Source organism: Triturus cristatus, chromosome 1_2 (genome assembly GCF_964204655.1).
Source record: "Triturus cristatus chromosome 1_2, aTriCri1.1, whole genome shotgun sequence".
In the NCBI taxonomy this organism is placed as follows: Eukaryota; Metazoa; Chordata; class Amphibia; order Caudata; family Salamandridae; genus Triturus; species Triturus cristatus.
In genome coordinates this window covers 541842623-541866786 of record NC_140580.1, presented here as the reverse complement: position 1 = coordinate 541866786, position 24164 = coordinate 541842623, and positions in this window count along the sequence as shown.

Below are 24164 nucleotides of genomic sequence, written 5' to 3'. Positions count from 1 at the left end.
TGCCATGACATACCAAGTGCTGGGAACAACGGGGTGTACAAGACCCTGGAGCGACAGTTCTGGTGGCCTAGTGTTCATAAGGACGTAGCTCAATGGACAAAGGAGTGCATCACGTGCGCTCGCATTAATCACACTAAACAACAAGGGTTACCCTTACCCACACCCTCAGTTCCCTGGAAGCACATTTCTATTGACTTTATCACAGGACTTCCAGAAGACCAGGGCTATGACACGGTTATGGTAGTAGTCGATTATCTCACTAAAATGGGGCATTTCATTGCTTGTCATCACGTACCCACAGCAGGACAACTAGCTAAGCTGTTGCTACTCCACGTAGTCAAACTACACGGCCTACCACATCGAATCGTGTCAGATAGGGGAACGCAGTTCACTGCGCGATTCTGGAAGGTATGGTGTTCGGCCCTGCAGATTCAGGTAGCTCTGTCCACAAGCTTCCATCCCCAAACAGACGGGCAGACCGAAAGGGTCAATCAAACACTTAAACAATATCTGAGGTGTTACGTAGATTCCACGACAGAAGCCTGGGTGGACCGCTTATGGGTGGCGGAAGTGGCTTATAACAGCGCCATACATAGCTCCACAAAAACCACCCCTTTTTACAACCCATATGGGTTTCACCCCAGGTTCCTTCCCTTTCTACATCCAGGTGTGGGGAAAAACATACCAGAGGTACGCAACAGGGTTAAGCACATTCAAGACACTTTAAAAAGAACCCAGACCCAGCTACAAATAGCAACAAACATTTGCAATGCAATAGGTCTCACATTTATACGAGTTTGAGCTATTGGCATTGTAAATGACATTGCTTTTTATTTAAGTTTGTTTTTTTTAAAACATAAATAAAAGGCACTGTCATTTACAATGCTAATGTCTCAAACTCTCGCAAATGCGAGACCTATTGCATTGCAAATGCTTGTTTGTGCATAGTAGGAACCAACAGATGGCAGTGAGAGTCCTGTTGAGCGGGGGTGCCTGGGAGGTCGATGGAAGTGTACACAGCTGTTGATGTAGGGCCTGTGTTGAGTAAGACTTTGTGGGGCTTATTTGCAAGCCCCTTGCGCCACCGGTGCGTCACTTTAATATAGAAAAAAGTGACGCAAGGGGCTTGTAAATAAACCAATGTATGTGCGAGTTGAGGGGTTTTTCAGATTTGAATTAGGGTACAGCAGGTGTGGTAAACACATTTCCTCCTGATATCCGACTCCGTCATTACAAATAAAGTGAAGAATAGACCTTGCGGGATACCCAGCCGATATTGGTGAAACTCTGCCTTAAATGTCCTGATAGCAAAGAGCGTCGCCAAGATGCCCAGCACTTGATTAGAGAATTATGGTTCTGAACATTGTTAGACTGGATAATCATTAAGAGTTTGTCAGCATTAATAAACGAGCTGTTGTGCGGGGTAAAAAACGTCTATGTAAGTTTTTTACACAGGCTAAACTTAAAAAATGATTAGGTAACGCTGTTGCAAGATCAAGCTGCGGCAAGATCATAGCCCCGGCACTTTTCCGTCAAAAATTAAGCATGGATAGCGTTATACTAAATATAAACTGGTTGATTGTGGCGCTCAGCAGCAGCACGTAATAAGAAAAACAACAGATTAAGCTGTATTTCAAGGCATTTTCTTTTAGGTGGCACTTTATCTGTTGCAAATTACGTATTAGTAGCTCCACACACAAAGTTTGGCGGCCATGAGAGGGAGGGGTGAGACGCCGGCTGGTGAGGGAGAACTCTAGGGAAGAGACTGTCCTTAGAGGGAGGGGTGAGACGCCGGCTGGTGAGGGAGAACTCTAGGGAAGAGACTGCCCTTAGAGGGAGGGGTGAGACGCCGGCTGGTGAGAAAGACCTAGGGAAGAGACTACCATGAGAGGGAGGGAGAGAGGGCCCTAGGGAAGAGGCTCCCATGAGAAGGAGGGAGAGACGCTGGTGAGAGAGAGCCCAAGGGAAGAGACTGCCATGAGAGGTAGGAGTGAGACGCCAGGGAGAGAGAGACCTAGGGAAGAGGCTGCCATGAGAGGGAGGGTGAGACTCCGGCTGGTGAGAGAGAGGGCGCTAGGGAAGAGACTGCCCTGAGAGGGAGGTAGGGCCCTAGGGAAGAGGCTTCCATGAGAAGGAGGGAGAGATGCTGGTGAGAGAGAGCCCAAGGGAAGAGACTGCCAGGAGAGAGGGGAGTGAGACGCTAGGGAGAGAGAGACCTAGGGAAGAGGCTGCCCTGAGAGGAAGGGAGAGACGCTGTCTGGGGCGAGAGGACAGCAGGGAAGAGGCTGCCATCAGAGGGAGGGAGAGACCCCAGCTGGCGAGAGAGGTGCCCAGGACCAGAAGGAAAGAGGCTGCAGTGTTCAGAGAGGGGTTACCTACTTCCGGAACCACAGCTGATGAGGCCGCACTGTGGGCGAGGAGGAGGGAAGTCGTGAGTAGTGAAGGCAGCTGCCTGCGAAAGTGAAAGCAAATTTGTGACGCGGCGGAGCGTGGCGCGCACGCTTGGCGGGGGCGGGGGAGCACATTCCAGGCGGGGGAGCGGACCCTTTGAAGTTTGATGCCGAGGGCGCCAGTGGGCTGAAGCGCTTCCCCAAACGGATTGCATGGCGGCACGATGCACGTGATTGTTCGCGTGCTCGCCATGCAATCCACATTTGGGAGCCCCTCTACTAGAGTCTCGCATAGCGATTGCGTAAACGCAATAGCTAGGCGAGACCTAAAAATGAAATACAAGCAGGGGGCAGACAAGCATCGTAGAGCAGGCCCGGTTTATAGAATAGGAGATATGGTATGGTTATCCACAAAGAATATCCACTTCAAAAAACATTCCATATTCAATCCTAAATTTATCGGACCCTATAAAGTCCTTAAAATTCTGAACCCTGTGACAGTGAAACTAGCCCTACCATCTTCGATGCGTATACATCCTGTATTCCATGTATCAGTCCTGAAACCCTCTGTTACACCCATCAAGAAGAAACCAAACCCCATATGGGTAAACGATGAGAGGAAATATGAGATATCAAAAATTCTGGACACCAAGACACGAGGTAGGAATAGATGGTATCTTGTAGCTTGGAAGGGGTACGGGGCGGAGGACAATTCCTGGGAACCGGCAAGCGCTATACACGCTCCACGGTTGCTTGCCGCGTACCACAGGAAACATCCACTGCCAAACACACAACAGGAATCCACATAAAGGGGATGTACTGTCAGGATCGCGCGGCCCGGTCCGAGTGTTCGCAAATTTTATGCGAACGTGGCCTGATTATCTCCTGGTAAAGCACGAACCGCTCTGGGAGTACATGCCCCATGAGCGTTAGCGGCAACTAGGCATGCGCGCACAGTCACGGAAGGCTTCTTGGAGCGCTTCCGCCCTGGCGGCATTGCCGATTATTTTGTATGTGGAAGGTTTCGCTACGCGTCTTTGGTTCGGTCCCAGTCCTCCCTTCGTGATCCGGTCAGGAGGCCATATGAGCCTTGGGGAGACGCTACGCTGTAGCGCATCATGTTGGTAAGGTCCCGTGAGAGTTAACCGGCTCAGAATACCTGTGGAGAACGCGTGTTGACACGGTAAGGGTGCAGTGCACCGCTTCAGTTCCTGTCGTGCACATCTTGATTCTAGAGATTGAAATACTTAATCCTGAGGCCAGGACTACCCGGATACTTTTATTGGAACCTAATAAGGCACCCAAGAGCAGGATGGTTTACAGGGCATTGCAGGAGTGGTCATCACCAGGTGTTCCTCCTCGTTGGCGAGCCAGATGTATGTAGGCTCATGCGAGTAGCAGGAATACTGGTGCATGGCAGAAATCCCTGTGCCTGGGCATTGAAGTACTTAATAGAAAACAGATAGAGCCACGTGGGGTAAAATACGGATTGTTCGCCAGAAGTGAACCACAACTACCTGTGTTGAAGTTTGGAACTTTTGTTTACCTGTATGAGTGAAACTGTTCAATCTCAGATAAAGTGAGATCGCTACATTGAGCTTTTATGATTGTTTCCCTAGCAGGGAATTGTGGTTGAGTCGAGAAGAACTCATGCAACCTCTGCGACGTTCTAACCAATAACAATTGGGTATGTTAAACTGAGAGGAGGGGTTACATTTAGAGAGAATACTCAGAGCATAGCGCTGGACTGAAACTAACACTGTCTTATCATTGTAGTGGTGCGTGTGTGTGTTCTTAATTGAGACAAGGCCTTGTCTTGCGGACCTCCGGTTCGGGGGTGAAGCACGTGGCCTGAAACCTGAGGAACCACACCTATCCTTATTTTCTTTTACAGGTGGTTACTCTTCAAACCTTGAGCAAAAAACACACGGTCAGGGGGCAGAGTGGTGGGGGAATCAGTGGATGATAACGGTGTTGTCTTTGTGTCTTTATAGGTCTCCTTCCCTGCTGTCCCCTCCCTTTCCTTCCCCCGCTCGATCGCTTCACTGATCTGCGCTATAATAGCCCTCAGACTTGAAGCTATCGAGAGGTGGACCATAATGAGCATCGTTCCGATCCTGAGGAGCTGAGGAGTCTGACAATAAGAGAGCAGTAAAAGAGAATTCCTATACAAAATGTATGAAGAAGAATAAACTATGCTATGTAAGCAATATGTCTCTGTCAACTGCGTGTCTGGGCTCACTTGAGCACCGCCGCGGGTAGGAATTCCATCAAGATAATAAAACCGTAACTATGAAAGAAAAACTAATATAGATTAAAAGATATTTGGCTCTGAAGACCCATGAAGGTAAAATATTGTCATTAAAGCAAGTATAAAATTGTCAATACATTCATATAAAACCAAGAAGTTGAAATACATGATGCTAAATACATAACCTCAAATAGTTTGTGATAGAAGATATAACATTTAATAATACTAGCATAAATGCAATTTATAATAAATATTAAAATATGGATGCAAATAAGAATGATTATAAACCTATTGAATATAAAAAAGCAACAGGAATAGATGAATAAACGACAAGTAAATTCATTGTATGCCCGACATAACAATTCTATGAATAAGCTTTAAAATAGAATATAAGTGCAGGGATGGTTATCAATATATAAATAATCGAATATATGGTAACAAAATATATATAAAAACTTTTGAACCATACTTACCCATCTCAAAACCTAAAGAATTTCGTAGAAAGGCAATATTAATGCAGTTTAAACCATTGTAGATCACAAATGAGGATCAATGGGGCATATTATCAACAAGCGACGTTAAAATTACCGCCGCTTTAGCGGCAGAAAACTGCCGCTAAAGCGGCGATAATGGGCTTGATAATATGCCCTGGAGAATTCCCATAGAAGCCCATGTTCTGGTGTCAACATGGGCTTCTATGGGAATTCTCTGCGGCATATTATCAAGCCCATTATCGCCGCTTTAGCTGCTGTTTTCTGCTGCTAAAGCGGCGATAATTTTAACGCAGTGCTTGATAATATACCCTAGAGTTATCATTTGTTGGACTAAAACCTAAAGAGAAAATCATGAAAATACAGTAGAAAAGAATAGAGCTGTAACAAAGAAAGACATAATATCAGAGCCTATTCTTCATCTGAGGCAGATTTCAGAGGGGATCGAGATTTATTCCTAGGACGATCGTGTGTGAAGGTGGAGACTGCCAGTAGAGCAGAGGCTTTGTTTTCATGAGTACGATGCAATCTTTCAAGTTCCCTGCCACGATAACGGACTTCACTGGTGTGGCGTTGCTGATTGTCGGAAGATTGTTGAAAGGGTGTAGAACTTGAAGTAGAGAGATCAGTAGGAGAATGTTGTATATCCATGCTTTGAAGTGAAATACTATCCAGAAAGTGTTGCAAGTCTTCAGGATTATAAAAATACTTTGATTCGCCATTGTTGGTGATACGAAAACGAGAAGGATCAAATAAGCCATATTTTATGATTATCTGTCTGATGTTGTGGTCTCATAGATAGAAATGCCTTTCTTTTTTCATTAGTTTCTTTTGAAAAGTCAGCAGCCATGCGTATCTCGTGACCATCATAGATATAAGAGCCCTGTTTGCGTGCTTCCATCAATACTTGTCGTACTTGATCATGTCGTAAAAAACAAGCAATTAGGGGTCTTGGGCGGGAACCTGTTTCTTTGCGTGGCGGACCAATTCTATGAGCACGTTGAAGTTCCAACAACGGTTCAAAGGTGATACCTAGAAGCTTGGGAAGGACATTGCATAAAAACAGTCGGGCATTCTGACCTTCAACTTGTTCTGGAAAACCAAAAAATCTAATATTATTTCGTCTATTTCGGTCTTCCAAATCCACAAGCTTAAAGTGAAGAGATGATAAGTCTTGGGCTTTGATTTGTACTGATTCGAGTCTAGTCTCGACTATAGTTAACTGCTGGTCTAATCCCTCAGCTTTAGCATGGAAATGTGCAAGGTCTGCCTTAATGATTTGGTTTCTGTCGTGAGGGAAAAATATTAGCGTCCATATCTGTCAAACGAGAGCTGATTGACGAAACTTCTTGTAAAATGCAATTTAAAGTGTCACCTGACAGCTCAGATGAGGTGAACGAGGGTGGGCTAGAGGTTGGGGAGACTGAGCTTTTTGCAGATATGGTACGCAAATGTTTGGATGCCTCTGGGAGAAAAGGTTGCTTAGAAGGCTTGTTTCCATTTTTGTGAGAGGACATATGTGAAGCGAAGACTGAACTAGCGTGAAGAAGTGCTGGCAAATGCACTGCAGTGCTGACAGAGTAGTTTGAAATGCGCAGCGTGTGAAGTGCGACATGAATCTTCCTCACACACCACTCGTCCAAGACCAACAGAATAGAAATATAGATATATTGACTGACCAACAGTGAGGGGAAAACCTATATGGCCCGAAGAAAAGCAGTCAAGATGAGCACAACTCTGTCAGAACAGCCAAAGCAACAGGTACCCAGCAGGTGTCGCGCCACATAGAGCTCTGTCTCACATTTAGTGCAGAATTATTAGAATAATATATCGCTCTCCACAATAGTCCGGCAATAGAGGAAAAGTACCAACGTAGTAGTGAGGAGCTCCAGACGTGCAGCTGCGCTGACAGAAATAACTGAAAATGAAATTCTCTTATTCTCCTTTTACATAAGTCGGCAGATGGTACCAAGAAGAATTATGCAAAGCACCGACAGTTCTTACCAGAGGGGGAGAACCGGAACTCAGAAGTACATTTTCTCCTCAGGAGCGGAAGACGCCAGCTCACACGTGAGGGCGGCAAAACCGGCGGTCCAGCCACGCAAGAGACGGTGCTTCGCTGCATCACAAGGCCCAACACACGATGTTACGTTCAGGGAGACTTCAAGAAAAAGATGTCGTAAAGGGACCCATTTCGCCTCAAAATTTGAGTCAGTTGGTGCCGCTGTGTTTGGGTCCTCGAAACCGCCATTGCTGCAGTCACGAAGGTGCTGGAAGAAGCGCCACCTCCATCAGGAGTTTATTCCCGAAGCGGAGCTCCTCGTTCAGGCGGCCATCTTCCTGCGTGGCCAGACCACGACCCCTTTAGCTCTCTCTTGACATTCTGACAAACCAGAGCTGCAAATAGAGGTAATAGAGACCCTTCTCTTTCTTCTGGTGGACAGAGATGAAAAACGTATTTGTCTATAGCGATAGGAAGGCCACACAAATCAGGTGACATAGCTTTTTTTCTTGTGTATTGGACAAACTCTGCACCCTCCCCCAAATGACATAACAGGAGTCGACTTACAAAAAGGCTTACTAGCTACATCCACCACTTTCACCCCCACACCCTATATAATAGTTAAAACTCATAAAAATAATCAGTCGTCTTGTCTTCATGTGAATTTCTTAAGAAATATTCCAGGAGATATCACTAATCCAGATATTGGTAACTTCGACGATTCATCCGGTGATCGAGTGCAGAGTGAAGCTTTTCAAGCCAATGATTTTGAAAAGATGCCGCAATACACTAGCTGAAAATGTTAAAAATATTAACAAATTAGAAAGCTTAAAAAGGCTTTCAGCTGTGCCTAAAAAACACATAACTAAGGGCCAGATGTAGGTGGCTAAATACCGGTCGGTAACGCCGAAATTCGGTAAATTTCAGCGTTGCCGAAATTCGGTAAATTTCAGCGTTACCGACCGGTTTTCAGCCATTCCTAATGTAGGTAAGGAATCGGTAAAAAAGGAATCAGTAAATACCGATTCCTTATATGCAATGTAGGAAGCACATTAAAGAGTGCTTTTCAGCCTTAAGAAATCGGTAATTACCACCAACTTCAAGTTGGTGGTAATTACCGATTTCCTTTAAAAAATCACTTTTTTTGTGTTAGGTGCCATGTGGCACACATTCATGCCCTTAGGGCATGTATGTGTGCCACATGTGCACACATGAACATCTCTGGGGTGCAACAAGGTGTCCTTTTGACACCCTGGCACCCTTGAAAGTGCTGCCGCTATTAGCGATTCGGTAATACCGAATCGCTGATAGTGAATGTCTTCACATTCATTCCTATGGGCCTCCAAGCCCATAGAAATGAATGGGTAGGTATTCCTTATTACCGAATCTCAATTACCGATTCGGTAATAAGGAATATTAAGGATTCAGTATTTTTTACCGAATCTTTACCTACATAGGAAATACCGATTTCTTAATAGCGAATTGGTAAAATTCGCTATTATGAAATCGGTATTTCAGATTTACCTACATCTGGCCCTAAATGATTTGCAACTTTCAGCAAGCAGAGTATTACAGGATCTGAAAGTATTCGGTGAGGGCTATGACCCCAAGGCGTATTGTCAGCCACTATCAACTCCTCCTGGTGAAGCTAATGCGGGTTTGAACAGCAGCAATACTCATGTATGACTCTACAGCGGCTTCTCCGCCTCAAGCACACCTGTGTTCAGTCATTATTAGCACAGTGGCAATAGAAGTGTATCTAAAATTTAAAAAACTAGCATTTACAATGCAATGGTCTCGGCATTGTTAAAGTTAGAGCTATTGGCATTGCTCATGACATTCTTTTAGTTTATGTTTTTGTTTTTAAAACATTTAAAGAAACGGCATTGTTATTTACAATGTCAATAGCTTAATCACTCTCAAATGCGAGACCTATTGCATTTGCACCCACACACAGAGCCACCCACACAGAGCCACTCACATAGAGCAATCCACACACAAATAGAGCCACCCACAGAGCCACCTACACACACACAGAGTTACCCACACACAGAGAGCCGCACACAGAGCCACCCACACACACACAGACCCTCCCCCACACACACAGAGCCACCCACACACAGAGCCACCCACACACACACACAGCCACCCACACACACAGACCCTCCCCCACACACACAGAGCCACCCACACACAGAGCCACCCACACACACAGAGCCACCCACACACACACACACACAGAGCCACCCACACACACACACATAGCCACCCCCCACACACACAGAGCCACCCCCACACACACAGAGCCACCCCCACACACAGCCACCCCCACACACAGCCACCCCCACACACACATAGAGCCACACAGTAACCTCAAAATTTAACACATATCTACTTTTTGCTGGATCAACTGACAAACCCCTCAACAGGCTCTATGAAGATTAAGATTTCATGAGTAATTATTTTTTTTACAACAGGAAGTGAAGTATAATTTGAAGGGAGCCAGATCCTAAATCTGGGAGCAAAATATATCCTGTTTTTTATTAGAATAACTGGCAGACGCTGCTCTTAACATGGTTTGGTAAATAGAGTTAACCATATTTGAATTTAAAATTAGAAATGCTAATTGCGGCTGCTCCGGCTTTATTACTGCAGTTGCAGAGTGAAGTTCAAAGCACCAACACAATATGTTTTCGTATTGCTACAGGAGCCCTGGTAGACATTGTGACACTAGCAATGCGGATAAATCGAAAAAGATTGCTTTACATAAAGAAACGACACCAACATAGCTCCCTATGAAGGACACGGGTATAGATAAATGTACCTGGCCTATAAACACACGAGTGTCGGTGGGAGCACACGCGTGTGCACGCGTGCACGCGATCACACACACGCACACACACAGATGAAGCTCGATGTGCAAATGGATGGCGGCAACAGGAGATGGAGACAGGAAAGTCATCACCCATTCAATCTTTGGCTCCTCACCGAATAAATCATTTTTGCTACACAATGAAATATTCATTCTCCGTGTCCAGCTCTTCACCATCTACTGCAGATTTACACAGAGTAACAGGGATGCGCTTTAAAAAGCAGAAATTCACTCGCAAAACATACACATATGTACCCCAATGTACTTATTTTGGGAACACGTGTGCTGCACGGGAGGGAGGGGGGGGGGGCGTGGCTGCTTCCATGCACTGCGCCTCTGGGTGTCAGCCCTGGTGCTGGCTGACAATTCGTCCTGACAACTTCACCAGATTCTTCTATGCTAACATTAATTATACATAACTTCTCTGTATAAATCCGTATTTTTCCACATAACATATGGAACATAGCTGGGAGGAGGAATCCCTAGGGTTTCAGCCCGCTCTCTTGTGCAGAAGCGAACAGCCCATCACTTCAGAGGCCATCCTGCAGCGTTCTCTCATCTCGCACAATTCCCAGACTGCTCTTCGCCCCCGCACAGCTCACTGCCATTCATATTTCCGCTTCCCAGTCCGAGAATCTTATTAAAGAGCTGCAGTCCTAAACTTTTCAATGAAATCCTTAAAATGTGCATCACAAATGCTGCCGCGTGGCGCGCTGTGTGCAGGAGTAAGTACCGCCCTGCACAGGAGCTCTCTGGAGCAATGACAAAGGAATCACCAATCCCACAAGAACATACGGGCATTTCTGATGTGGCGTAACGGCCAGACAGAGAGCTGCGGACTAGTTTGGAGCTGGGGAACCAGGTTTGAGTTTCGGCGTCGGCTCAACGCCCTATGATTCTGGGCAAATCACTTTATCTCCCGCGCCTTCCAAAAATGGATGTGCAACGTAACTGGTGCTCAAGTTAAGCGCTCCAATAGCTTCGGTCGAGTTCGAGATATATAAAATGCAGAAGGTGTACTGAAAGTGGAAGTGTAGATGCGGGGCTTCTCATGAGAGTCCTGGTGCGCAGCGATCAGGGACCCACTGGTATTCACGCCAGTCTCCGGGTTACATGCCTGTGAATCTTGGCCTCGTGCTCTGAGCTTAGTGCTCCAATTTACATAGAACGTTATGACTCGAAGTTAAATCCTAAGTCTGCATCAGCTACTTACACCAAAAACATAGACTAATCGATCATTCGGTCAACGTACATTTTCTTGAATTGCCCTCCTTTCTGATCTTGTTTTTTTTTTTGCAGATTCCTCAAGTTGTCTCACACTTGTGGTTTTACTCATCTGCGTGGTAATACCAGACAGTTGCGGGCAATGGTATGCCTGGTCCACTGATTCACTAGTGCATAAGCGTAACCGGTCCGTGCATGGGGCTCAGACCAGCATAGACCGCTATTGGAGCAGACTTCCGCCAGACACGCCTGACCAGAAGTTGTATCAATCTCCAATCTGCGTGGCATAGGTGACGGAGTATGTGCCTGCTTTACCACGTTTGGCACAATTATGTGTGTGCCACTCATGTCTGCTTCAAACTCAGTCTGCAGATGGCAAACCATGCTCTTCGAAAGGGGGCCACGCATATGAAATCAGAGAGAGGCGGCGAGGGCTGCCCTTCCCCGTCCTTCTGGTCCACCCCTCCGCGTGCCCTCCCCAGCAGCACTTATCACTGGTGATGTGAGGGAGAGGATTAATTGCAAAGGAAGGGCTCATTTAGCCGGATATTGTTCTTGGCGGCTTTGACTAGGCCGAACGGCAGGCAGCAAAGAATTCAATGCTCTCTGCTAGTGTAGCGGGCACGTCACGCGCGCATCGATTAAGGGCTCAACCATTTGACTTCACAGCTCTGTTCTGCTGCAATTTACTCTGCGCATGAAACAGGGGCACAAACTTACCACCACGCTATCCACTCCCGAAGGTAAATAAGAAAGGAAAACAACATTCACCATCACGGACAATCATTAACAAGCCGAGGGCACCGGAAGACACCACCGCCTTTCTCCGAGGCAGAGCAGAAATGCCTCGGAGAAACGCAGCGTCCTTTTCGGATTCGGGGGCGTGTTTTGCTGTTGTCTCCTCCTTGAGACTTCTCGCAAAAAAACACGCCCCCCGATCCGAAAAGGACGGGGCCTAATCGGAGTGATTGACCTCTTCTCCAGTGGCTGGCCAGCATTTACGAGGCCAGCCAATGGAGAACAGGGGAGAAGAGGGGCTGGTTCAAGCCCCTCTTCTCCAAGTCATTAAATCTCCGACTTCCGGTTCTGCCTTTCGGCAGACCGGTAGTCCTCGACCTAAAAAGGGAAAACAAACTTAGACTCTGCGCTGCTCCCTTCTGGCCACAGATTCTATCCTCTGAGGCACCTAAAATTAGCAACAGCCCCACAACGATGACCCAACAGAAAGTGGGCTTGAAATGTTTTTCTGCGCACCGGGCTTCTCCAGAGGAGGTCATGAATGTTTAAACTTAGGCAGCATTTCACATTGTTTAGGTTCCCAAAGCATTAAGGACATAGGGTTTGGCTCTTCATTTTCCGAAGGAAAATTTGAGTCCACACTTTATGCCTGGATAAAATCTCACGCTAGGGATTCGAACAAAGAGCATAATAACTCTTGGAAAGTTTGAGTTTAAGAATTTGTAAGATAGACCAGCAATGCTATGCCATGATACTGTGACCTGCAAACCCACTCATCTCTAGGGATTACAGCCCTTCCTCAAATTCGATTTACCATGATGTAAATCACCTAAAAGAAGCCTAATTTCCTTCTGAAATCTGTTCTATGCAAGATCTCCAGGGTTAAGCTTTCAGTTTGTTCCTGAAATGTGGGTGGTTGAGGAAAAGTCGACTGATATGTTTTTTTTAATTAACTATTCAGTAAATTGGTCATCATCAAATGGGAATTGGTTGTCTTACAATCCAATTATGCTTATTCAAAATCACTTTTCCATTCTTCTGAAGGGTTTCTTCCGGTTAAGGGTAGGGGTGGGCGGAATTTGTGTAGTCGCGCTACGCAAAGCTCTGTGAAACGGTAAAAAAATCTCCGCGAGCACGCAGAGTTCTGCAAACACGCACCATTGCTTGTTCCGCCCGTTCGCGATGCTTTTTTCCTGTTCGCGAACACTGTTTGCGTGGTCGGGGGAAATATCTTGCGAACACGCATTTTGAAAGCGCGAACAAGCAAAAAATTCCACGAAGCCGCGGATCGCCCAATTTTTGGCAATTCCGTGTTCTCAGCGGAACGCGAAATTACCCAAATTCCGCAAGCGGAATGGAATATACCGCCCAGGGCTACTTAAGGGCCATCCAACTCATTGGTGCCTTCGGTCAACTGTATTAAATAGCAATCCTTTAATACTACTATGTACAATTTACTGAAAATTCCTAAATGGTGACAGATAATATGCAAAATCATTTTAACACATGAAAAGTCCAATGATGGAGAAGGCAAATCTTAGCTTTAGTCCGAATATTGACCATGATGCATGTTTGTGAGAATGTGGCAGACGGTTCAGCGTAGTGGAGTTAGTTGGAAAATAGTCACCTTGGAAGACTGGATTGTAATCAAGTGCATTCTAAAAATAGTCATAACAAGGGCATGGTTGCCAAACATCAGTCAGCGCTGCAAGATTGCCTGGACCTGCAGATCAGTTCACAACTCTCCCCCTGCCTTTTTTTAGGTCTCGCTGAGACCAGTGCTTGCGCTGGCTCTGAGAGATATTTTGTAAGAAGGGACTTTTCAAAGTGCTGCCGCTGGCATACAGCTACAGTGCACGAGGCGTGCACGCGCGCAAAGCAGCCATATGGCTTTACATCGCCATGCGCTCGGCCAGCCAGCAGCATTAGCGCGTCATCGCGATCACTTTCGCTTTCACAGCGATCGTGATCGCGATGACTTTCGTGGCTAATGCTTATTTTCATCAACTCCGCGCTTACTTTAACTCCGCGCTTTACTTTTAACGTTAAAAGTAAAGCGCGGGTGCCGCGATTGTACCAAAAGTAAAGAAATAGAAAAAACATCTATTTCTTTACTTTTGGTATAATCGCGGCACCCGCGCTTTACTTTTAACGTTAAAAGTAAAGCACGGGTGCCGCGGCTGCCTGGCCATCGCTTGTTTTAATTTCATTACAGTAAGTCGAAGTGTTGATTTCAGCGGTTCAAGGGCACTGAAAAAAGAATGGGAACTGTCTTATTGAGTGCAACTCAAGTCTGATTTCACTGTTTAGGAGCAGGTATGTGAAACAAAAAGTAGGGGAACTGTTTAAAAAAAATGATTTAAAAAATAAAAACTTGGAAACGTCTCTTGGAAATTTCTCTTCCCGTGTGATTCGGGGTGAGAGTTTCTGCTGCCTTTAATTCCTACAGGTTTCCTTTGAGAGATGTTGCACATTGCAGTTGCTCACATTTCAAAAGAAATACAGCAGTAGCATTGGTGTCTGTTCTGCTTCTACTCGCGAGTGTAGGCGCTACCCTTGTCTGTTGCCTTTACTCCCTCCCCTCCCGTTGTCCTTGTTTACGACCCCTCTCGTCCCTATTTTCTACATACTTGCTGTCAGAGGATTGATATATGTTTGCAGCCTCCCCCCACCAGCGCATAGCTCCTTTGTTCGCAGCACATACTGGGCGCTGCACCACAGCCTCCTGGCTGGCTCTTTCTCGCGGTAAAGTTTAAAAGCAGCTATGCTTCAGTGCACACAGTTAACAACATTGTTTTACCAGAGCGCCGCTCACACCCACGGCGTTTTGCTCTAGGCAGCGCTCATCATCTAGCATTCACTACTTTTCCACGTCCTTCTAGATTAAAAGGCGCCCACTCTTTATTACTGAAAATCTGTGAGTTGCTGAGGTCCCAAGGAAAGAGGTTAGACCCGCAAAGCTTTTACCGGGAGCAAAGTGCGTGTTGTGACTGACGCTATGCCAGACTGACCTCCCCTCTGACATTCTTCCGTTTTGTATTCTCTCTCCCCTCCGCCTCTTTTTTGCCATCCTCGGGTGCTTGGAATTACCAGGCCAGTAAAATAGCCCAGTGGGTTCAGTACCTTCGTCTGACAGCTGTATGTAATTGAAAATCCAAGCTGCTTCAGATAGCTTTCATAAGTCAATTATAAGAGTACAATTTATAGTGCAACGAAGTTTCAAGCCCTGTGGTAGTGCGCCATTTGCAAGTACTGCATCATCATGACGTCATCTTAATGTTGTCATTTGAATGGTTGGCAAAATAATGGAAAATGCCCTTGTGGAGACATCCAACAGAACATTAAGTACCACCTGTCTGTCACCTGTAGTTTTTTTGCATGAAAAATATAGTGTTTTCTATTACGGTCACATAAGCCGAGTTTAATGCATATAATAATACAAGGAAGGTTAAGGTGTATGTCGGAAGCAGAGCCTTCATGGTCAGACAGTTGGATCATTTATTCAAGGTGGCTGAGACTGACAAAAGCTATAGGGGGTGATGCATGTGTTAGAGGGAAAGAGGCTCAACTCAACATTCTAAATATGGCATTGCCTTGTTTTTCTTTGTTTTAGCATATTTGCATGGTTTTTGCAGTGTCCTTCCTCCTGTGTATGCATGTGCTGCTTGGCTAAACCCTTAAAAGGTCCCACAGGCGAGACCTATTGGCTATGCCAATGCTTGTTTTCCTTGTAGGCTGTAGCCCTCAGGCTAAGGGTTGCGTGGCCATATCGTACACGTTTTTAGGTCTCGCCTGGCGAACGCAGCGCGAAGCGCTGTCGCCAGCGAGATCTATTGTTGCTGACTTGCCTCGGAAGTGTAGAAGTTGTTGCATCTCAGCTCATCCCCTGTCTGTCTGTCTGGGTCCCTCTCTCTTCAGTATGTCTCCTCCCTTTATATCAGTGTGTCCTTCTCTCTCCTCCTGCCCGCTCGTTCCCGGCCCTCTCTCTTCACCTGCCTCCCCAGTCCTGCCTCTCTCAAACCTCTCCTCGGTGTCTTAGCCTCTGTCTTCGGCGCTCCTGCTTCAGGGCCGGTCCGTTTTCATGTTCTCTGTAACTTTCCTTTCTCCGTCTGTGCGCCCCCGACACCCGGCCTCGACTCTCTCTTGCCCACCCGTGTGCTCTGGGTCTCCTCCGCCCCCTCACGGACCGCTCGGTGCGCAGCTTCTGCTGTCTTCTTACCTTCACTCCCCGTCCCAACAACAGCTATTATTGCCCCGCTCTCTCCGGTGTCTTCTGCCCGCTTCCCATCACACGCATTCTCTCTCTTTCTCTCCAAACTCCCGTCTCCCCTCATTTCCCCGCCCGTCCCCATCCCCCCGGCCGCGGGCGCAGCTCACCTGTCTCGGCGGCTCACGCTCGGCCCCGCGCGCAGGGCTCTGGCTATTGGCTCCCTCCTCGCCTGGCCCATGCCGCCAGGGGGATGCCGGGCATTGGGGGGTCCGCTCCCGACGGCCTGTGCGGTGGGCGCTGCAGGCAGGTGCCTCGCCCCCGTGGCTCGAGACTGGTGGGTTCTGAAGTGACAGCGCGCGCACCGCGGTGGTATATCCTGGAGACAAGTGCCCTGAGCAGGTCCTGGGTGCGAATACTGGTGGGTACTGAAGGTCGATGCCCTAATAGAGGAGGGATGTTGATGGTAGTTGCGTCCTCAAAAAGGTGACCTGCTCTTGTCTTGCAGGCAGGTGTCCTGAGCCGACCCGTCCTTGATCTTGGTGCTCAGGGCTGTTGAGTCCTGGATGCTGGTGCCCCAAGCTGCAGGTCCTGGGGGAGGGAGGTCTGGTTGGTGCAGAAGGCGGATTCCTTCCTTCCTACGCGTGTGAGCGCTGCAGGAAGGGTTCCTGCACCGGTCCTGCCCTTCTGCTGCACAGTCTCCCTTTCTCTGTTCCAGTCCTGGCGGGCTGCTGCCGTCCTGCCTGAGCTCCACGGGCCGCTCTCCTCTTACCCCTTCCTCCACTCTCATTTCCACGTCTCCTCTCTTTCTGATCTATGTATCTGATCGCTCTACTCCGGTCGCCTAACCCCTTCCTTTCTGACTCTTCTCTCCTACTCTTTATCTTATCGGGCCCTCTACTTCTGAGCCGTACTGCTCCCTTGCTGAGCCCAAGCCCAGACTGTCTTCCCTCTAAGGTAAATGTAGCTACCGGTATATTTACGACCATTCTCCGACTTCCCCTTCTGGCTCGTCTTCCCCTCTTCTGCTGTCCACTATCCCCCCCCCCCCCTTCTCTGTCCCTATTTCTATTCACTCCATCACTCACCCTGCTTTCTACGCCACCATTCAACTTTCTTTCTTTCTCATCCCTTTCTGACACTTTTCCTCTACTTCGGTTCTATTTTCTTCGTCCCCTATTTTGACAATTTTTTCTCTGACACAACTCCCCTCCACGTAACCCTTTCTTCTCCGCCGCCCGTCTTATTCTCATTTGTCACTTACTTCTCCCTTTCTGACTGCCTCTACCCAGCCATCCTTTCCTTCACTGCCTGATGCCCATTGGTGCCCTGTCTTGCCGTGACGCACTTAGTGGCCAAGCCAGGCCAAAACCGGATTGCCTGCACTGCACCACAACCTCACCGGAAGAAGGGGGTCACGTGAGTGGCACGTTCAAGACGATAATCACTGCACGTGCGAAGTTCCAGGCCTGGCTTTAGCGCTGGTGGCGCCTGCGCCACGATCTTTGACGGCGCCGCCTCCTTCTCCCGAGTAGGGTGACCAGATTTTCAGAAGCAAAAATCGGGACAGGCGGGGCATGAAAGTAGGACTAAGGCATTGAGTTTGCCTTCTATGCCTGGCCTATCCCGGTTTATGCATAGCTTTGTAAATATGACATGTACCTTTGTGTATAGCTAGGCTTGTAAATGTGTGCCTAAATATATATATATATATATGCAAAAGAAACAATTGATGGGCGGAATGCTAGACAATGCAAACATTCACCCCCAGTCATAAGGATCTGGGTTTAATCCATCATTCTTTTGCTCACCACACCACCCCAGTTTGGACCCAGCCATATGCAAATCAGTCTTGACCTTGTTCCTTGTGGGAACAGTCCAGCCCAAACTGCCAAGCCAGGTACTCTCTGGACCAGAGACAAGCATCCTGGGACAGGGTTTCAGGGCATCACCCTTCATCAGCCAGGCTAGCTTGAATCCAGTGGTGTAGTGAGCACGGGACCAACATCTGGGCATACCCTTCCCACTTAAGGCGACATACGCAAAAGAAACAATTGATGGACGGAATGCTTAAGACTGATTTGCATATGGCTGGGTCCAAACTGGGGTGGTGTGGTGAGCAAAAGAATGATGGATTAAATCCAGATCCTTGTGACTGGGGGTGAATGTTTGCATTGTCCAGCATTCCGTAAACTTGACTTTTCTCCACCTAGTTGCGTTGTACAGCTGAGTGTAGAAACCAACACAGGCTCCCAGTCTATGTATGAGCGCCTCAGTTCGGTGCCGAGACCAATCCCAGCGCTTCTCGCATGCTGGGAATAGTATTCCCAGTATATGAGCAGCGCAGGAATTGGGAGCTGGGAGCCTGCGCAGTGTGCAGCAGTTCCTGGACGTCCAGGCGGCGAGGATCGGGAGGAAGGGAGTGACCGTCGGAGCAGTTAAGTGCATTTTTAGGTCTCGTCTGAGACAGCGCTTTAGCGCTGCTCTGGCGAGACTTATAGTAAGCGAGTTTTGGAAGTGCAAACAGTGGCTTTTCAGGCCTCCAAATACAGTGCATGTGCGTCGGCCGGGCGCGCGCACCATTTGGCAGCCTGAAAAGCACTGCCTGATCACTTTCGCTTTGATGTCCTCAGTGAGCCGCGCGGCCACTGAGGACATCAAAGTGCACACCATTTGCCACCCCCTTCTTGCTTGTTTTAAATCTGATTTGAGTACAGCGAGGTGAGGCGATGTATCGTTGAGTTGAACATTTTTATAGAACATATTTGGTGAAGCACAGAAGAGTTCACGAGTACACACTCGTCCCACTTCTCTACATCTCTCTTCCTCTTTCACACACGTGCCCGTGTTCACAGATACTGCACTACTACAAAGTTTGCGTGAACCCCATGGTTGGCAGTCCCTTAGAGCAGTTTAATTTGCGCATAATGTCCCACCAGAACTCTTTTACAAAGCCCGTTCTTTCCAAAAGATGTTCAAAGCCGCTTTTTTATGTAGCCTTGCTTCTGCGAAGACGCGTATTGATCCTCTTGCGTGCTTTCGAGAGTTTCCGCGTGTAGGTATATGCTTGTGTGATGGTGTGACTGTGTGTGCGCGCGCCTGTGATTTGCCTGGTTGCCTTATCATAAACACGGACCGCGCAGAGCCCCGCACGCCGCTCCCACACTGACATTGCACTCCAAGATTTATGGCTTATCTAAAGTTACAATAAACACAGACCTACCGTTTCTGATTCCCTGCCGTCCTCTGTCATGCAAACGATAACACGAAAAACGTTACTCAGCCAAACATGTAAGCCACACTGCTATGCACACAACTTCCCCACAAAAGAGTTGTGAATCGATTAATGCAAGCTGGAAGAGGGCCGTTTTATACTGAAGTCGCCCAGAAGCCGAAACCGCAAGAACCCACATTTAATGGAATAAATAAATAAATAAATTCCTTAGTGGAAACCGCACAACTCAAGGACATGTGTGAAATTCACACTTTGAAAAAAGGTGCCGCTTTTGCTACTCATGTTCTAAGGCATCCGACTACCAGTCTCTCTCTTCCAGTCTCGGACCACGGCAGTGCCAGAAACGGGTAGGTCACTAGGCAAAAGGGCGAGTTTCTCGACAGGCCCGTACCTTTGAGAGGTTGATGGGGTGGACGGAGTCAGTCATGCCAGGCACATGAGATGGGAAGGAATCTGCCAGCACTGGTCGAGGCCTGGCGGTCTGACATCAAAGCGCTCCCCATGCAGTAGCTGCTTCTAAAACAGCAGGACAGCAGATTTTAAATGCATCGGTGGGATACAAGCCAGCTCTTCCACTCCCCTACAACCACAAATCCGAAGATTCCCCATGTCACAAGTGAGTAGTTTATACAGGCCCAGGTGTTTCGTTCGATTCTGGTACCTGGAGAATGACTTATTTTTTTTACACTTACCCCTCTGTTGTAGACAGCCATTGGCTATACCGCATTAAATACAATTATGAGCAAGATGGTTCTTCACCTTCACACGTGGCAAAAGAAGCATAGTACGCTCAGAAATACGTAGAAATAAATAAGTAAACAATAAAAAGTACCGACATCCAAACAGGATTTTCTCCCAGGAATGCCGAAAGCGAAAGAGGATCGCGCTGGAGCTTGTCTTTATGGGGCCATGTGTTTCAAACACATGGCCCAATAAAGATAAGAAACCTTTTGCGACGCACGGAAAACAGGCGAGCCCGTCCAAGTGGCCCGTCTGAAAAAGCCCAAAGTACACGACATAACAAGCATTTGCAATGCAATCGGTCTCGCATTTGCTAGAGTTTGAGCTATTGGCATTATAAATGACAATGCCTTTTATTAATGTGTTTTGAAAACCTGCAAGCGTAGCGTAAGCACACACTTTGTACTTCTAGTCATTGTTTATGAGAAGCAAGGGTGGCAGTAACTGCGCCTCTTTTACTGCCAGCCTTGCTTCTCGTAAGCAAGGACTATAAGCCCAAAGTGCGCGTTAACGCACCGCTTGCAGGTTTTCAAAACAAATAAAAGGCATTGTCATTTACAATGCTAATAGCTCAAACTCTTGAAAATGCGAGACCTATTGCATTGCAAATGCTTGTTATTTCAGCTTGCTATTTCTTGTTGTGTTTACTTTCCTTGTAGTTTCTCTTGGAGGTCGCCTGGCACCTTTTATTTTAATTTCGTCATTTTATTATTTTTTGTATCCGTTTGTTGGGTTTTTGTGCTTGACTTTCGCCTGAAACTGTGGGTGGGAGAGGACATATGGGACAGCTCCCTTTACCGAGACGCCACCATCCCGGTCCTTGGAACATCTACAAAATGGCGCCCTGAGTGTATGTGCACATAAAGGAAGTCTGTCTGCGGTCTGGGCGCACCAAGTGCCAGGACCCGTGCCCCTCGAACCAGAGACGGTCTCTCCTGACAACTACCTGCCAGACTTGTTTCTCCTACTCATCCTTGTCAGCATATTGGAGTTAGTTCTCTGATGGGATCTTCAAGCTTTAGCTGTAAAACACCAATCTATGACTACCCAGCTCCCACTCACACTACTTGTCGTCCTCGGGACACCCACCCTTTGCCCTTTTTAATTAACATTAGATTTCTACTCAAACGCAATCTTGATTTATGGCCCTTTATCCACAATCACAAACTGGATGCCGTATTTCTAGCTGAAACATCACTCACAGAGGCCTCTGGACACAACAGTTTTGAAACCATAGGTGATGGTTACTCTATCAGATGCTGGAATAGGACAGACAAACCAGGAGGTGGTGTAGCTATTGTTCATAGCTCTCACTATCCATCACAGCATTGATTCTTCCTAGAAGGTACTGAAAGCCTTCTATTTTGCTTGAAAGCTCCCATGGTCTTTTCTGTCTTGAGAATGCTTTTACATCGCCCTCCTTGATCCTAGGCAAATGTTTGTAATCTGTTAACTAACGCCATTTCCCTCCACCTTCTCAACTACGCTCACTTAAGTCTTTGGTGACCTGAATTAGGACTTGGATGATTTATCCTTTTGTGATTCCACCATCCTCTTGGAAACCTTGGCAGCCCTCTGCCCCAAACAAACAGTCCAGGAACCCACCCACAGAGTAGGACGAGCCCATGAACTTATTTTTGCTATCATTTCTGCCCTTTCTATTGCCACACTTCTGGCTTTGATCTGGTCTGACCATTATGCTCTCCCATTTTCTGTCTCTATCCTGTCCCATTCTGTTCCATCTCTACTCCCCTCATTTGACAAAAGATCTTGGTACAAGCTCCTCGCCTCTGATTTTATTAAGGGTTTAGCTACTACTACTTTCATACCTCATAGTCATCCTTCAGAGTATACAGAGCAATTTAAATTTTCAATTTCCTGCGCCCTAGACAAAGCTATACCTCTTAACACTTTGTATTCGCTTAAACCCTTGTCATCTGCGCCTTAGTTTAACAAAGAGCTTGGGTCCCTCAAAAATACTCTCTGGGGTAGATTTTCAAACATTTTGCGCTGGGTTAGTGTCACAAAAGTGACGCTAACCAGCACAATTTTTTTTTTTAATTTACTTTCCAGCGGGAAAGTACCCTAAAAGTAGCGCAAAGCACTGCTTTGCATTACTTGCCGCCAAGGGGGAGTTACATGTGTGTTACATGGGCGTTCCCATGCAACCCCCAATGCCTTTTGACGCAAACCCTATCTAAAAACAACAGTAGACAGGGCTTAGCGCTAAAAGTTAACACTAATTCAAAAGAGGCCCTAACATGAGAAATGTTTCTATTTCTCCTTCCTTTTCCAACTTTTCATGTGTGCTGCACAGTGCAGCACATATATAAAGTGGGAAAAGCTTTTAAACTTGTCTAGGGATGGTATTTTGTACAGGACGGGCACCCTTCCTGTACAAAACCTATACTAGACTCAAGTATACACCCTAGCACTAAGGTGTGTGCGTGGCGCTCAGCAGCTGAAATCAGCGCTGGTGCTAGGAAGAAGGGAGGAGAGAGCCATATCTCTGTACATATGACGCTCTCCTCCTTTCTCCCTGTCACGCAACACAGCATAGCCTCTTTGGGTGCTGCGCTGCATCGCGTGTTCTTTTTGAAAATCTGGCCCTCTGTGTCCTGAGAGCGCGACTGAAGATCATCTCATGATCCCTTCTACAATCTATTTATAAAGCAGCACTGAAAAAAAAATCTCAGTGCTATCTGTGCCACCCATGCCTTTTATCTGGCTTCTAAAACTGAGAAGCCTGCTAAATCATCCAAATACATTTTCTTGGTTGTTAAACTCCTGTCTCAATCCTAGTGCCTCCAGGCCCAAGATTACACCCTCTCAAGAACTTTGTTCCAACTTTTCTACTTTCCTTACAGAGAATATTAAAACCATCTACAAGGATTTCCTTCACTCAGACTTCCCGCAATTGGATCTGGATAGCAAAACCTATTCTACCTCAGGCTGTGCTTTATCTAAATTCTCCCTTATTTTGTTGCACGAAGTTGAGCACCTGGCAATTTCCACCAAATTTGACTCTCTTCGGACCCCTGTCTACCCTATATTTGCTTCTTAGGATCCCCCCTTATCGAAACACACTTAATAGCCCACGCTAATTTTTATCTAGACTCAGCCACTGTAGCATCAATATGATCCCACTCTCGAAAAAAAAAATCTCTAGAACCTAAACTCCCTACCAGCTATTGTCTCTCTTAAGGCTCTCCCAGCAACATTCTTGAAAAACGCATCAATGCCCGGCTATCCGAATATCTCAAAGATAATCTCCTTCTCGATTACTCTGTCAGGTTTATTGACCTGCCCACAGCACCAAATCCATGTTATTGGCAGTTCCTGACAACTTTTGTTGCTGTCTGGATCTCAGCAGATTGGTTGCCTTGATTGTGTTAATTTCCACTGCCGTATTTGACACTGTGCGATATCCTATCCTACTCAGGCACCTACTGGAATTTGGTGTCTGTCAAACGGCAACCTTGTGCTTGCCTCCTTCATAAATTGCCAGACTCAATCTATTTCTATCACTCCCATGTCCTCTGCCCCTTCCAATCTTAAGTAAAGAGTCCCACAATGTGCCTCCTTAAATCCCTCTCTCTTCAATGTCTCTGCTTATCCTCTGGCTAAACTAGTGCATTCCTTTAGCTCTGAGGTTTTATTCTATGTATAGGACACTCAGATCAACATGTTTATTTAAAAAGCCTCCAGCATATTCAACTTACCAACTGGGTGGCTTCTAATTGTCTCAAGCTAAATAGTGAGAAAAAAACCGAGATTCTGCTTTTGTGCAACAACTCTATTTCTTGGTCTTGGGAATGGTGGCCAAAGGAACTGGAACAGCCTCTCCAACCTTCACATTCTACCAAAACCCTGTCATCTGGTTTGATATTACCTCCAACCACATCTCTAAAGTGTATGGCACCTGCTTTGGTCTTCTCCGATCCCTTAGGAAAGTCCTACCTATGCCGCACGTTTCATCTAGACCCTTATCACCTCCCGCCTTGATTACAGCA